This window comes from Rhineura floridana, chromosome 2 (assembly GCF_030035675.1).
Source record: "Rhineura floridana isolate rRhiFlo1 chromosome 2, rRhiFlo1.hap2, whole genome shotgun sequence".
NCBI lineage: Eukaryota > Metazoa > Chordata > Lepidosauria > Squamata > Rhineuridae > Rhineura > Rhineura floridana.
Genome location: NC_084481.1, coordinates 169,906,799 through 169,920,641, shown reverse-complemented (window position 1 = coordinate 169,920,641; position 13,843 = coordinate 169,906,799).

Below are 13,843 nucleotides of genomic sequence, written 5' to 3'. Positions count from 1 at the left end.
CCATTGGCCATGCTGGCTGGGGCTGATAGGAGTTGTAATTCAGTAAAGCTGGGGGGGCCACCACACTGGCTATTTCTGATCTAAGATAATCTACTTAGTTTCCTCCTCAGTCCCTTCAGTTCGATTTTCTTCTCTCTGTGCCTGGTCAAGAACATCACCTGCTATAACAAGAGGTCAGAGTTCATAGAATCATAGAATGCTCAATGCAGGAATCCAAATCAAAGCATTCCCGACAGATAGCTGTCCAGCTGCCTCTTGAATGCCTCCAGTTAGAGCCTCCAGTCAGAGCCACTGATATTAAAGCTGAGTACTTTGGCATATTTTCTCAAAATCACCCCTTGTGCCATAAATTTGCAACCTAAGCTGGGGCTTTTGACCTTTCTGATTTCGTCTGTTTAGTAACTATGTTAGTTTTCTAGAAGAAAAGACACTGAGAAAGTGAAGAAAGAAATAAGACAGTGGCAAGTTTTCATGAAAAGGGGAGGGGAATCAGTTTGAAAATTGTAAATAAATGAGCATCAGGACTGTGTTAGTTGGCTAACTTCTACTATTTTGAAGACTGATAGGTCCATAGGAGCAGTCTCCTCACCTGATCATGATTTTTTGCTTCAAAGGAACCAACATAATCTCTAAGATGGACAGAATACATAACCAGTACATATGAAGAGCCCTGCTGGATTCAGTCAAATGCCCATTTAGTTTAGCATTCTACTTTCTCATAGTAGTCAGCCACATGCCTATGGGAAGCCCGTAAGTGGAACATCACCACCCTCCCACTTGTGCTGTTCATCAACTGGCATGCAGAGTCATACTGTCTGAAAGTACCACTAGCACCACCCTCAGGAGAAAGTAAATAAAAAGGCAATCTTTTTCCTCTTCCTACTCTGGAACGGTATGAGTCGTATCCTAAAAATATCATTATAAAACACTCAAGCCTGGAGCTGGCACCTCTCTGTTGCTATAGCATAGCAGGAAAAAGCTGGGGAGCCGAGATGTCCTTTGTCCCTTTCCCAGTCTTAAAATCCCCTCTTCTCTTTTAGGACTGACCCACACTACAAGGATCTGGTTCCAGACTCCTCTGCTCTGTTAGCTGGCTGGCCTCCTTTTAAGACTCCTTGGATTATTGGGAACAAGAAATGTTGTGGCTTAGTGACAGAGCAGAGCACGTGCAAAAGGTATCAGATTCAGTCCCTGGCATTTCCTAGTAGGGCTGGGAGAGGCCTTTGTCTGAAACCCTGGAGACCTACCAGTCACGGTAGACTCAGTATTGTCTGATTATACAGCCACAATTATACTATAGCCAGCAGGGATTTTTCACATTCCGCAATGTTAAATTGAAAATACCTCCCCTGCCATTCTGAGGCTTCCTATAAACTCATTTCAAAACAAAACCTTACAAAACCAATAGTCCTGAACTCAGAAACGCTTGCTTAACAATACTGTCAATTTTCATGGTGATACACAAAACAGTCAGAGAAACAGAGTTCAAAGTGTAAAAAGAGAGGAAAAAACCTCAGAGCCCTTTCGGACTTTTTTCTCTGAGAGTTCTCATAATCTGTTGAAATTCATTAAAAATCAGCCATGTTCACAGAGTACCTGTAATCCTAATACTGACGTTGCCCCATACTCTGACCTTCACCTACTGCAGTTTAAAAGTTGAAAAAATGCCTGGCTGATTTTTAATTAATTTAATAAATTTTGGCTGGGGCTCTATGATAACGTGGAGCATGCTCAGTAAGGACCAACTGTCAGAATTCTAAAAGCCTCCCAGCTGCTGGGCTTGCCTAATCAGGGAGCCACACCCACACCAGACTTTGATTTCACTTGAGACAGTAATGGCTTCCCTCAGAGAACCCTGGGAAGTGTAGTTTATGGAGGGTGCTGAGGGGAGACTCCTGTTCCACTGAGACTCCTGTTCCACAGGCCAGACTGGTTTAACAGTCAGCCACTCTGATTGAAGTCTGTGAGGGGAACAGGGCGTCTCCTAGCAACTCTCAGCACCCTTCACTAACTACACTTCCCAGGATTCTTTGAGAGAAGCCATGACTGTCCAAAGCGAAATAAAGGCCTGGTGTGGATGTGGCTTTGGTTTAAATGTTGGTGGGAGGCTACATGTGCCTGCGGTAGAATAAAAAGGTGGGGGAAAGCCTGAAAAAGAATGATACTGTTTACAATTTTTTTCTTTTGGAAAGGAAAGGGGCTTCCCTTCTGCTCAGTGCCCACACACCCAATCTCCTCCCACTCCTCCTCTCCTCCCTGCCTCTTCCCTGGGTCAGTTTTGGACTATGACCTGGGAGAGCAGGGTTCGAATCCCCACACAGCCATGAAGCTGACTGGGTGACCTTGGGCCAGTCACTGCCTCTCAGTCTCAGAGGAAGGCAATGGTGAAACTACCTCTGAATACTGTTTACCATGAAAACCCTATTCAAAGAGTCGCCATAGGTGGGGAGTGACTTGAAGGCAGTCCATTTCCATTTTCAAACATAATTGCTGTTACGAGGCAGGGCCATGGAGCCTGCTAAACTACAATTCCCACCCCACACCCCCACCTAATGGTATGGCTGGTTATGCTTTCCCACGAGGGTTTGTGCGAAGAGTAACAACGGCAGAAATTAAGATACAAAACTAAAGCTACGGCATAAATGTTCTGCATAAATGTTATCTTGTTCTTTGGCAAATTTCCCTCACCCACAGTGAATCCCACTGTTTGTTAGGAACCTTAGTTTGCAGGGTCAGTTAGAGATACACACACACACACACAACATCACCAGATTTTCATACCCTCCTTGGCAGGAGGGGGAGAGAGGAAAAAGTCTTTTAAAACTGAGGCTTGAATCTAAAAAAGAGGAGGAGAGGAAGAAAGAGGAAGGGGGGCTGAGGAACATCAGAGCTCCCACACACGTGTACGATGCTCTCAAGGAACGCATCAAGGACTGCAGGGACAGAACCGGGGAGACTCTGGGTCTCGGTGCAAAACCTTGAGACCAAGAGATACCTTCCTGGTTTTGGATCAGAGCTCTTCCACATAGCTTCAGCTGTATTCAACTGCCCACTCCGGGCATAGGATAGGTAATCTCTCCTACCTTTCACCTCTTATAGTAATAGGGTACTTTGATTTCTTTAGTTTAAAGTTATGAATGGGTTAGGATATTAATGATTAATGCTGCCACGCACCCAAGTAATTCTGTAATGCTTTCCTACTCTTTCTCTCAATAAAAGAAAGCTTTGCTTTATTTTGGTTTGGACCTGCATTTCGTGGGTTAAATATATACACCATTCAGGCACATTTCAGGGCAAAGCGCTTGTTTTATCCCTAGCAAAAGATCCCCTCCTCTCAAGGAGGTGTGTTTCATGGGACATGAGGGTGGCAAATTCACACACTCAGGTTCCCAAGAGCACATATCGTAACAAACTGGTGGAGAATGCGGGCAGCAAGGGTTGCAGGAACAAAGTAACATGTGAACAGTCTTGCAATCCAGGGAAACAGGTAGCCAAGTTCTGAATGTAACTGGAACGAGTGTGATTTCCTTTTCCTTTCTTACTATGTTTTGCTGTCTCTTGTTTTAAAGTGAGTGGGGCAATGTCCCTTAAATGCTGTGGTAAATCCAGAGGTTAAGGTATAGAAATTCCCTGGCACATTGTTATCCCCCTCCCCTTCTGTCCTTGGCAACGAAGCTTTGGCAAATGGTGGTTGTGATTGTGACACAGCAATTAGCCAAAGTTGATACTGGAGAGAAGGTTAACCCATTAGTGGCCAGAAGCTACTAAGTGGGTTCCCTAAACTGGGTCCCATCCATTTTGAAAGCCCTTGATAATAATTGTGTCTCCCCCCCATCTCCCTCCCCTTCCCCAATGTCCTGGGGAACAAAGCCTTGCAAGTATTTTGAGCCGGTGGGGCTAGGTACTTGGAAAAAGTGGAAACAGGATTTGCATTGGGAATGTTCAGTGCTCTGGCTGGCAGAGACTCCTAACTGGTTCCTGTCCCTTTAGATACCCCCCACCTCTGCTTTTTCCTTTTGAGAGTCAATCTGGGAGAAAAAGCTGGTCACAACAGCTTTACTCATGAGTGACTTAATTTGGGAATGTGGCATTTGAAGGTGGCTCATACCTGAACTTATTTTGAAAGTAGGTTTGGTTGTTTTGTGTGTGCACTGCTTCATTCTTTGCATTTGACTTTTGGTGTTGGAGATTTCTAAGCTATGGCAAAAGTGGCAGCCATGGAGGAAATAAAACACTTTATGAGTCCAGTAGAGTGCCTATCAAAAATAGAGAAATGGTTGATTAAGAAAGGAAGGTGTGTGTGGGATGATGATTGTTTTAAGACAGATGACCCTATGAAAACCATGACTGAGGCCTATGCGGGATATTGCAAAGAGTGCAGGCCTTCCAAATCAAAGAAAAGTGCTGCAGCTGCTTGGGGACTTTATAATACATGTCAGGATTTGTCAGACCTTTTAAAGGAGGTAAGGAGTAAGTTGGAGCAGGCAGAAGAGGCTTTTGAAAGGGAACGGGTAGATTTGACTGAAGGATGGAGAAATGATTGTGACAATTTTGGCCATGAACGAATGAATATGGTAGCAGAAAAAATCAGGTGGGCTTCTTCTTTAAGACAAATGGAGAAGGAGAGAGATGATGCATTAATTCAGGCTGAAATAGCTCGTAAGGAGTTGAAAAAAGAAAAGGATGAATGTACCAGAGCAAAATTAATGGCTGAACACTTGGTGGTTAGAGCACGAGAGCAACGGTTGAATCTTAGCCATGATGAGTGCAAAGCTCAAATTAAAGAACTGGAAAGACAGTTGAAGGTTCAACAGGGGCTGGTGGCCACAGTCATGCATATTTCAGGTGATGGTGATGAGGAATGGGGCCTTCCATCCTCTCTTCCCCCCCTCCCGGAAGAGGCTGTATCATCTGCTCCTTTAAATCCTGAATGGAAGGAGTCACAGGTACTTGCACCCATTATAGTGAAAAATGTGGTGGAAACCACTGGGATGGGACCAGCTCATAATAAAATTGTCCAAGAGATTGTACATTGGTCCCCTCCCCAGGCAAAGGCAGTGGCTGATAGTTTGGGTCCTTTGAACAAGGACACAGCTTTAATGTGGTTAACTAGGGCAGATGAAATGTATTCTACTGCTGATGCTCAAGATTTAATGCAAGTGGCAAGATATTGTGCCACAGAGCAGGATGCAGCGTCCATTGAGGCAACATTCAGAATGGGGAATGCAAGACATGTGTATGATTGGATGAGAATTGTGATTAAGGCTCTGTTGCCGGGGATGAATGTGTTAAAGACATATGTTATGGAGAGTCAAGGTGTAGGGGAAAGCCCAGAGGTTTATGTGAATCGGAATAAATTCCTTGCATGTTTATCAGAGCATGTCAGGCTTCGGGAAGATGGCCAGTATGAGTATAATGACAGAGAATTTCTGGAAGCTGTACGCATTGGGTTAAATGCTCAAACGAAGTTAGCAATAGGGAGAATGGATCTTGAAGGTGTTACTTCGTGAGAATTGAGTGTGGCTATTTCACAAGTCTCTGAGCTCCTTCGAGAGGTTGGAGGGGGGCGAAAAGCTGCCACTACATCGAAGAAGGTTCAGCTCGAGCCAATTCAAACTGTCACATATACCAATCAGGGGCCTCATTCATCTGTTGTACTCAATGCAAATCGGGGACCCCAGGGAAGAGGAAACTATCGCCCTTTTTTGGCCCCTGGTTCCAATCGGGGTAATTTCACATCAACGGGGGGAGACAGGAGATCTGGGTTCAATAGCAATCACAGCAACATTTCTCCCTCCCATCAACGCCCTACTCAAACCCGACAGGGGAATGAACTGGTGGATTTTGGGGATCGCATCCGTAATCAGCTTTGGTCCATACTTAAAAATTTGGGAGAAAATATGGATCAATTTCACAAGCAACCCACTGAAGTTTTGCTGAATGCTTTAAACAAGAGAGCACAGACACAGGCTCCCTCCCCCTCTGCTTCTGTTTCCCCCCCTACTGCCCCCCTTGCTCCTACTGCTCCTATCCAGCTTCACTCAGAAGAGCAGAGGCAGACCATACAAGATGTTCATGATCGAACCTAGGGCTGCCCAGTTCCTGCTGCTCCAGTCACAACCGTGTCTATGTTAGCACCAACTTTGTGGGGCAGAATGAATGTGCAGACCACCACTTGGGAACTGGGAACAGTGGCCAGAAAACCAAGCTTGGGTTTTTCATATGAATCCAGCCTGCAAAAACCAGAGGTCTTTGGTACAAATTCTGTAGCTACGGGGGGAGGCGATTCTCTCCTAAAACAGGGTGTTATGGATCACAGTGCAAAACCTTCTTTGGCACAAAAGGAAAAAGAAACAGTTGAAACCAGGAGGGCTCCTGTCTTTGAGCAAAGTCCTATTAATGTTCTTCTGAAAGTGCAGGCCCTTGCTTAAATGCTTCAGAGTTGCTTGAAAACACACAAGATGTGCCCACTTCCATGGAAAGAAATACGGATTTGAATGCTTCCCTTGGGTCTACTACACCACAGTCTCTTGCTAATGAACATTCTTTTCCTAAGGAACAATCTCTTGCTGGCAAACAGCCTTTGGATCAAAACAAGACTCAAAGTATAGAGCTTCTAGCTTCAGGAAGAGTCTATCCAGACGTTGAATTTACTTTGAAAATTAATACAATTTGGCTTCCAAAACAGCAGCTGGTTTCTGATGCCATCTGCATGAGAATGGACGAGTTGCAAAGCCCTGATTCCAACAGGGAGCTGCTTTCTTCATTGTCACCCTTTGAGTGTGCAAATTCAGGCACTGATGCAAATGTGTTATTGCATACAGTCCCTGACAGGCTGAGTAACAAAGGACCCAGAGCAATTGCTCTGCAAACAGGGTGTTCACCAGTGAAACTCCCTGACATGGTACAAATGGAAGCACAATTGTATTTGGAATGTTATATGCTGGTGCTACTAACTGTGCTTTGTTTTGCATTTGCAGCAAGAGAAATCCAAAAGAGGAAGATCCCACATGTATCAGAATTAAGCACAACATTAGGGAAAGGAATCTCAGATTCAAATGCATTACACAAAAAAGATTTGGACACAAAAGCAGTAAAGGATCCTGTAAGCAAATCCAAATCTAAGAAATGGGAAGATGTGAGAGTGACCCATGGTAAGAAACGGGGAAAGTGCATTCAGACAGTGGACAGACAAAGACATGAGGATAAGACTTACAGAGACTCTGACAAAGATGCCTGCAGGACTAAATATTTTCTTTGGGCCTCACTGAAGGTACAAGTTCTTGTAGCCAAGCAGTGGAAGGACAAACCACCTGATGTGCTCTCTCCCTCCAGTCCTAGTTGTGTGCATGCATACCAAATTCAGGACTTCATTGCCCAAGATGTACAGTAATATGGTATTCTTCAATGGGCACAGCTTAAATGGTGCAATATGCATGTTTTGTTTTTTTCTTTCCCAGGGTTGCAATTGTTCAGTTTTTTTAAAGAAATTTGCTCTGTTGGTCCAAGCAAGTGATTAAAGAAGAAAGAATGTGGAGGAACAAGGGTAGTTGTTAAGATTGAGGCATACAGGATGTAGACAGAAGGTTTGAGATACGTAGAAAAACAGTGAACAGGTTCAAGAGTCAGAGACTATTTGTGGTGGGTAAGGAACGTCTGGGGCAAATTAATGGATTGATTTATGGGAGTGGGAGGGAAAAGAATAATTTCTGTGTTATTTCCTTAAAGCACCAGAACATGCCCACTATCCTGTTGATGATATGTTGAATCTTAGGAGCACGTGCAGAGTGGAAAGCAGGTGTTCTGGAGAATACTGGCATCAAGCCCATCCCCACAAATGCTTGGATCTGTTATCAGGACCCAGAGGTGGAGATGGCCTGTCAATTTCCAGGGTTACTAAGTAATGCTTCCAGGAGAGAACAGCTGGAAAAAGATATCCTCCATCAGCTACCTGTCTCACAGAGTGCAGCTTGTGAGGAGTCATGATTAATTAAATGCACCAAAGGTCCCCAGATGCAGCAAGTTCATTTTTGCCATGATTCTTCTGTTGACACCAAAATTTCTTGCACCCCATGATTTGGTGAAATGTCCCAAGGCAGCAACATGATACATGAATAATTTTGCAACATTTTATGGATTTCTATGGTCACTTGGGGGGAGGGATCATCTTTGCACTTCCAGATTTTTATGGCAAGTGCCAAGAAAAGAAGAACCACCTATGAACTGGATCTTGTCCTGATTTCATCAAAAGGGCAAGAATATCCAAGAACTATAACGCATTGGAAGAGGTTCAGTGGCCTTATGGATGTGACCAAAATACATACTGTTGGTCCTCCAGACTGGATAATGTCAATCCAGGAAAAGTACTGTCATTATGGACAACATCATATTCCTTTTAAGTCAATAGGTTATGTTTCTATTATTGAGAAATATAGCACCCCAGGGTCTTATAGGTTGGAAGTAGGTTTGTCATTTAAGAAAATAATAACCCTAAATCCCCTTATTGAAAAAGTAAATGAATTAAGCCATTTGAGAAGCCCTCTTGTTGGATCTCATGTGATTAAATTGAACCACCCCCAGCAATTATTGATAAAACCAGGGACTGCACTTAAGGAAGTGGTAGTCTCACTTGAGAAATTAAATATTGCAAAGGAATTCCCTGTTTGTGCATCCTATTTAGAGATGAGCAATAGGGGATGGGATAACTGGGTTAAATTATGGGAGGGAGAGAATGGGAAGAGAAATAAGCAGGATTTGTCAGGATGGCTGGGAACTGGAGCTGCTTTTTTGGATGCTACCAATATTGAAATATTAGCCAACAAATTGCATTATACCACTGCAGAAATAAGTAAAATGACAGAACCTATCAACAGGGTGCTGGATAAGGCTACCGAAACTCCTAAAATTATAGCAAGCTTACTCCCAATGTGGGAACAGGGAATGGAAAAAGATAATCATGACATGGTAAACACCATGCAGTCCTTACAACAGAATATTTCCTTGGCCATTACATGCACCCAAATGCAGAATTGGGCCCATACAGTGGCTTTGGAACTTATTCACATGACAGATAGTGGGTTCATACCCAGGGAAATTAGGTCCTTAATTCGACATCAGGTGTCCAAGGGGGAAAGAAAATTGGAAGATTGGTGGAGCCTTGTCAATGCCACATATGATAGGCAAAATCATGCATTAAGATTGTTTATTGTAATGATAGAAGCATCTGAAATTATTACTGTTTATCCTGTAATTCCATTGGGAATCACTGTAGATCAAGATTTAGTTCTTTATGCCCAGGAAGTGCACCAGTGGGCTATAATTAAGCATGCAAGATGGGTAACAATGTGAAAGGATGTCAACACCATAAGAATCTAGGATTTGTTTGTGAAGATGATAGTTTGGAATCCCATCAAGATTGCTTTTCTCTCAAAATGATTAATGTACCTTATTGCTCTTTCATGCTAAGAAATGAATCAAGTTCAACTATTGTATATTCTCAGAGCTTGGAAGTAACTAGTTACAAGTAACGAATTACTTATAATTCATTACTTTTTTGAGTAACGAGTGGGTAATTCCTTTACATTTCGATTGTAATAGAACTAGGAGTAATTTTACTACTTTTGTGGAGTAATTGTAATGTTTCCAGAATTACTTTTGGGCACTACTTGGGGGGGAGCAGGGGAAGTCTTCTCCTCTGATTTGTGGATGAAAATCATGTGCCTCAAACTGGGCTTCTGTGCAGTGTCGCTCTTTCCTCATGCTCTGTGGATGGGGAGGAGGAGGAGAGTGAGACAGGGTGGAGTGGAGAAAACAATTATTTTAAAAAATTGATAGTGGTGGTGAAGAATGGAGTGGAGGGAACAAGGATCCGGAGGTCAAGAACATGGATAAAGGAGGAGAAGGAGGCAGCAGCAGAATGGAGATAAAGAACTGTGGAGGTGAAAGATGACGACGTGTGTGTGTGTGTGTGTGTGTGTGTGTGTGTGTGTGTGTGTGTGTGAGTGAGTGAGTGAGTGAGTGAGTGAGTGAGTGAGTGAGTGAGTGAGTGAGTGAGTGGAGTGTGTGTGTGTGTGTGTGTGTGTGTGTGTGTGTGTGTGTGTGTGTGTGTGTGTGAGTGTGTGTGTGTGTGTGAGTGTGAGAGAGAGAGAGAGAGAGAGAGAGAGAATACTGTGTTTGCACTTGGCACACAAAGTGGCCTCCACCACCCTTTCTGGCTACTGTGCTGTATTTGTAGTATTTTAACTTTTTTGCATCTCTGGGGAAAATGTTTGCTTGAGTGAGTGTCCCTTAGTTGGTGGCAGAGCAGAGTCTGGGAGGTGGTTAAGTGAGAGAGATTATGCTTGCTGGCTGAGTGGGGGGGGTTGCACTTGGTTTGACGTGCAAACATCTGAGTATTGGCCTCAGCCTCCCTCCCCACCACCCTTACCAGCAGAGAGACAACCATTGCTATCTTATGAATAAAAATAATTATTCTACTACCTCTGTATGTGTGTGTTTATTTTTAATGTTGTTTTAGGCTACTTAGATGTGCAGCAGCCAAGGCCAGCACCTTGTAGGCATTTTTTTTAAAGTAACTGAAATGTAATTGTAGTGATTACTTTGGAGGAAAAGTAAAGTAATCAGTTACTTTCAGAGCAATTGTAATTGTAATGGTAATTACTACTTTTTTGGGCCATGTAACTGTAACTGTAATTTATTACTTTTTAAAAGTAATCTTCCAAGCTCTGTATATTCTGGACATGGGTGCGTGTGCCTTAGAACATTTTGTGATTATGTTGTTATTGATAAGTATTATATACAACCTATGCTAAGATATATCAATAGATGCTTTTGTGGTATTGAGGAAATAGTAGGATGTGATTTTTCATTTAAAGTCCCTGTATGGACTATCCAGAGAATATTAGTTAATCCAGATTTGTTTCAACACCTCAAACCCATTGCATTAGGTTACGGCCTAGCTGATCTCCAGAAGTTACTTTCTCATCCTATGTTACAGAAACAATTAGAAGCAGTTAAACAAATGGGAGAGCAAGCTACACTCCAGATAACACATGATTGTCATACAATCACTAATATCGCAGCTAAGATTAAAAAGATAGGGGCACATAGATGGTGGGATTCTCTCTTTGGCTGGGGAGAAGGTGCCAAAGGACGTTTAACCCTTATAATGCACCCCATTGTGGTGATTTTGATGTTTCAAATAATTCTGGTCTTCGTCTTAATGGCCCTTGTAATATGGATCCGATCCCAAATGGCACAGATATACCAGAGGGAAGTAAGCATTAGAGCCAAGGGCAAGACTCAGAAGTCTAAGGTGTGAAAAGACATCTGAATAAGTATATACAGATGTTTTCCAATGGGGGGAGATTGTTACGAGGCAGGGCCATGGAGCCTGCTAAACTACAATTCCCACCCCACACCCCCACCTAATGGTATGGCTGGTTATGCTTTCCCACGAGGGTTTGTGCGAAGAGTAACAACGGCAGAAATTAAGATACAAAACTAAAGCTACGGCATAAATGTTCTGCATAAATGTTATCTTGTTCTTTGGCAAATTTCCCTCACCCACAGTGAATCCCACTGTTTGTTAGGAACCTTAGTTTGCAGGGTCAGTTAGAGATACACACACACATACACAACATCACCAGATTTTCATACCCTCCTTGGCAGGAGGGGGAGAGAGGAAAAAGTCTTTTAAAACTGAGGCTTGAATCTAAAAAAGAGGAGGAGAGGAAGAAAGAGGAAGGGGGGCTGAGGAACATCAGAGCTCCCACACACGTGTACGATGCTCTCAAGGAACGCATCAAGGACTGCAGGGACAGAACCGGGGAGACTCTGGGTCTCGGTGCAAAACCTTGAGACCAAGAGATACCTTCCTGGTTTTGGATCAGAGCTCTTCCACATAGCTTCAGCTGTATTCAACTGCCCACTCCGGGCATAGGATAGGTAATCTCTCCTACCTTTCACCTCTTATAGTAATAGGGTACTTTGATTTCTTTAGTTTAAAGTTATGAATGGGTTAGGATATTAATGATTAATGCTGCCACGCACCCAAGTAATTCTGTAATGCTTTCCTACTCTTTCTCTCAATAAAAGAAAGCTTTGCTTTATTTTGGTTTGGACCTGCATTTCTTGGGTTAAATATATACACCATTCAGGCACATTTCAGGGCAAAGCGCTTGTTTTATCCCTAGCAAAAGATCCCCTCCTCTCAAGGAGGTGTGTTTCATGGGACTTGAGGGTGGCAAATTCACACACTCAGGTTCCCAAGAGCACATGTTGTAACATTGCATAGAAATAAATCCCATTGAACTCAAAAAGTATGCAAATGATCAAACCCATCCTCCCGTCTCCTCCCTCCCCTCCCTTTTGCCCCTTCCCTCCCCCTTCCTTTGCTCCTCCCTCCCCATCCCCATCCCCTTCCAATCCCCTCCTCCTCTCCCCTTCCTTCTCCCCATGGTCAGTTTTACCTATCTTAAGCATGATTGCACGGAAGTGAATACCATTGAACTCTAATAAGCACAGAAATGATCAAGACTTTTCTCTTGTCCCAGGCATTTTAGCATGTGTTTTAAATTGTTTTTATATTGTTTAAAATTTTAAAATATGTGTTTTAAATTGTTTTTAAAATATGTGTTTTAAATTGTATATTTGTTTTAATGTTTTTGATTGTGTAAACTGCCCAGAGAGCTTTGGCTATGGGGCGGTATACAAGTGCAATAAATAAATAAATAAATCTCCCCTCCCCTCCCCCTTCCTTTGCCCCCCTCCAATATGTTCCTTCCCCTTCCCACTCCCACTCCTCCTCCCCCATGGTCAGTTTTTCCTATCCTAACCAAGATTGCATAGGAGTAAATCCCATTGAACTCAATAAGCATGCAAATGATCAGACCTGCTTTCCCCCTCCTTCCCCTCTCCTTTCTTCCTCCTCCCCTGCCCACTCCAGCCCTCCCTTCCTCCCCCTAGTCAGTTTTACCTATCCTAAGCATGATTGCACGGGAGTAAATTCAATAAACATGCAAATGATCAAACCTGTCCTTCTGCACCCCTCCCCCTCCTGCCTGCTCCCATCCCAGTCCTCCCTTCTGCATTGCATTTCCTCCCCTCCCCCCTCCTCCTCATCCCCTCCCCATCCTCTGTGGTCAGTTTCACCTATCCTAAGCATGATTGCAGGGGAGTAAATCCCATTGAACTCAATAAGCATGCAAATGATCAATCCACTCTCAGCAAACTTAGACAGAATCCCATTTCTTACCTCCCGGATTAAAAATCAGGGAAATTCACTCATAGGCAAAAAACCTTGCGGTTTAAGAATGTACCTATAGCCCACAGCTATTTCTATCAAACTTTAAAAAGCAAGGAAATTGGGTGGCTATAGTGAATGCACCAGGGGACCAGGCATCCTGACATCCTTTCTGAGATCTTGTACTGCCCTACAAAGTTGTCAAAATGCAAACACCATTTGGGTTGGTCTTTCACAGTCCAATCCACTTCCTGTGTAGCTTGGAAGAATTTGGTAACATGTGCCTCTGAGCATATGGTGAATAGTTGTAACACTTGCAATCAGCCTAAATAATAGAAACAAGACATGTGCTGTGCTGATCTTGTTTTAGCTGGGAGGAAGCAACATTATTAAGACAGTTGATATAGTTGAGATGGTCACTTTGAATATGTCTGATTTCCTTTGCAATGTTAGTGAAGTTTCCTATAGGAAATCATTTTATTTTGTTTCTGTTTCTGTGAATATGTGAAGTACAGTAACTCTTTGCAAAATTTAGACTAAAAAACTCCAAACATAATTGTGGAATAATGGCACTGACTTCTGCAGAATAGTCTCCAGTCG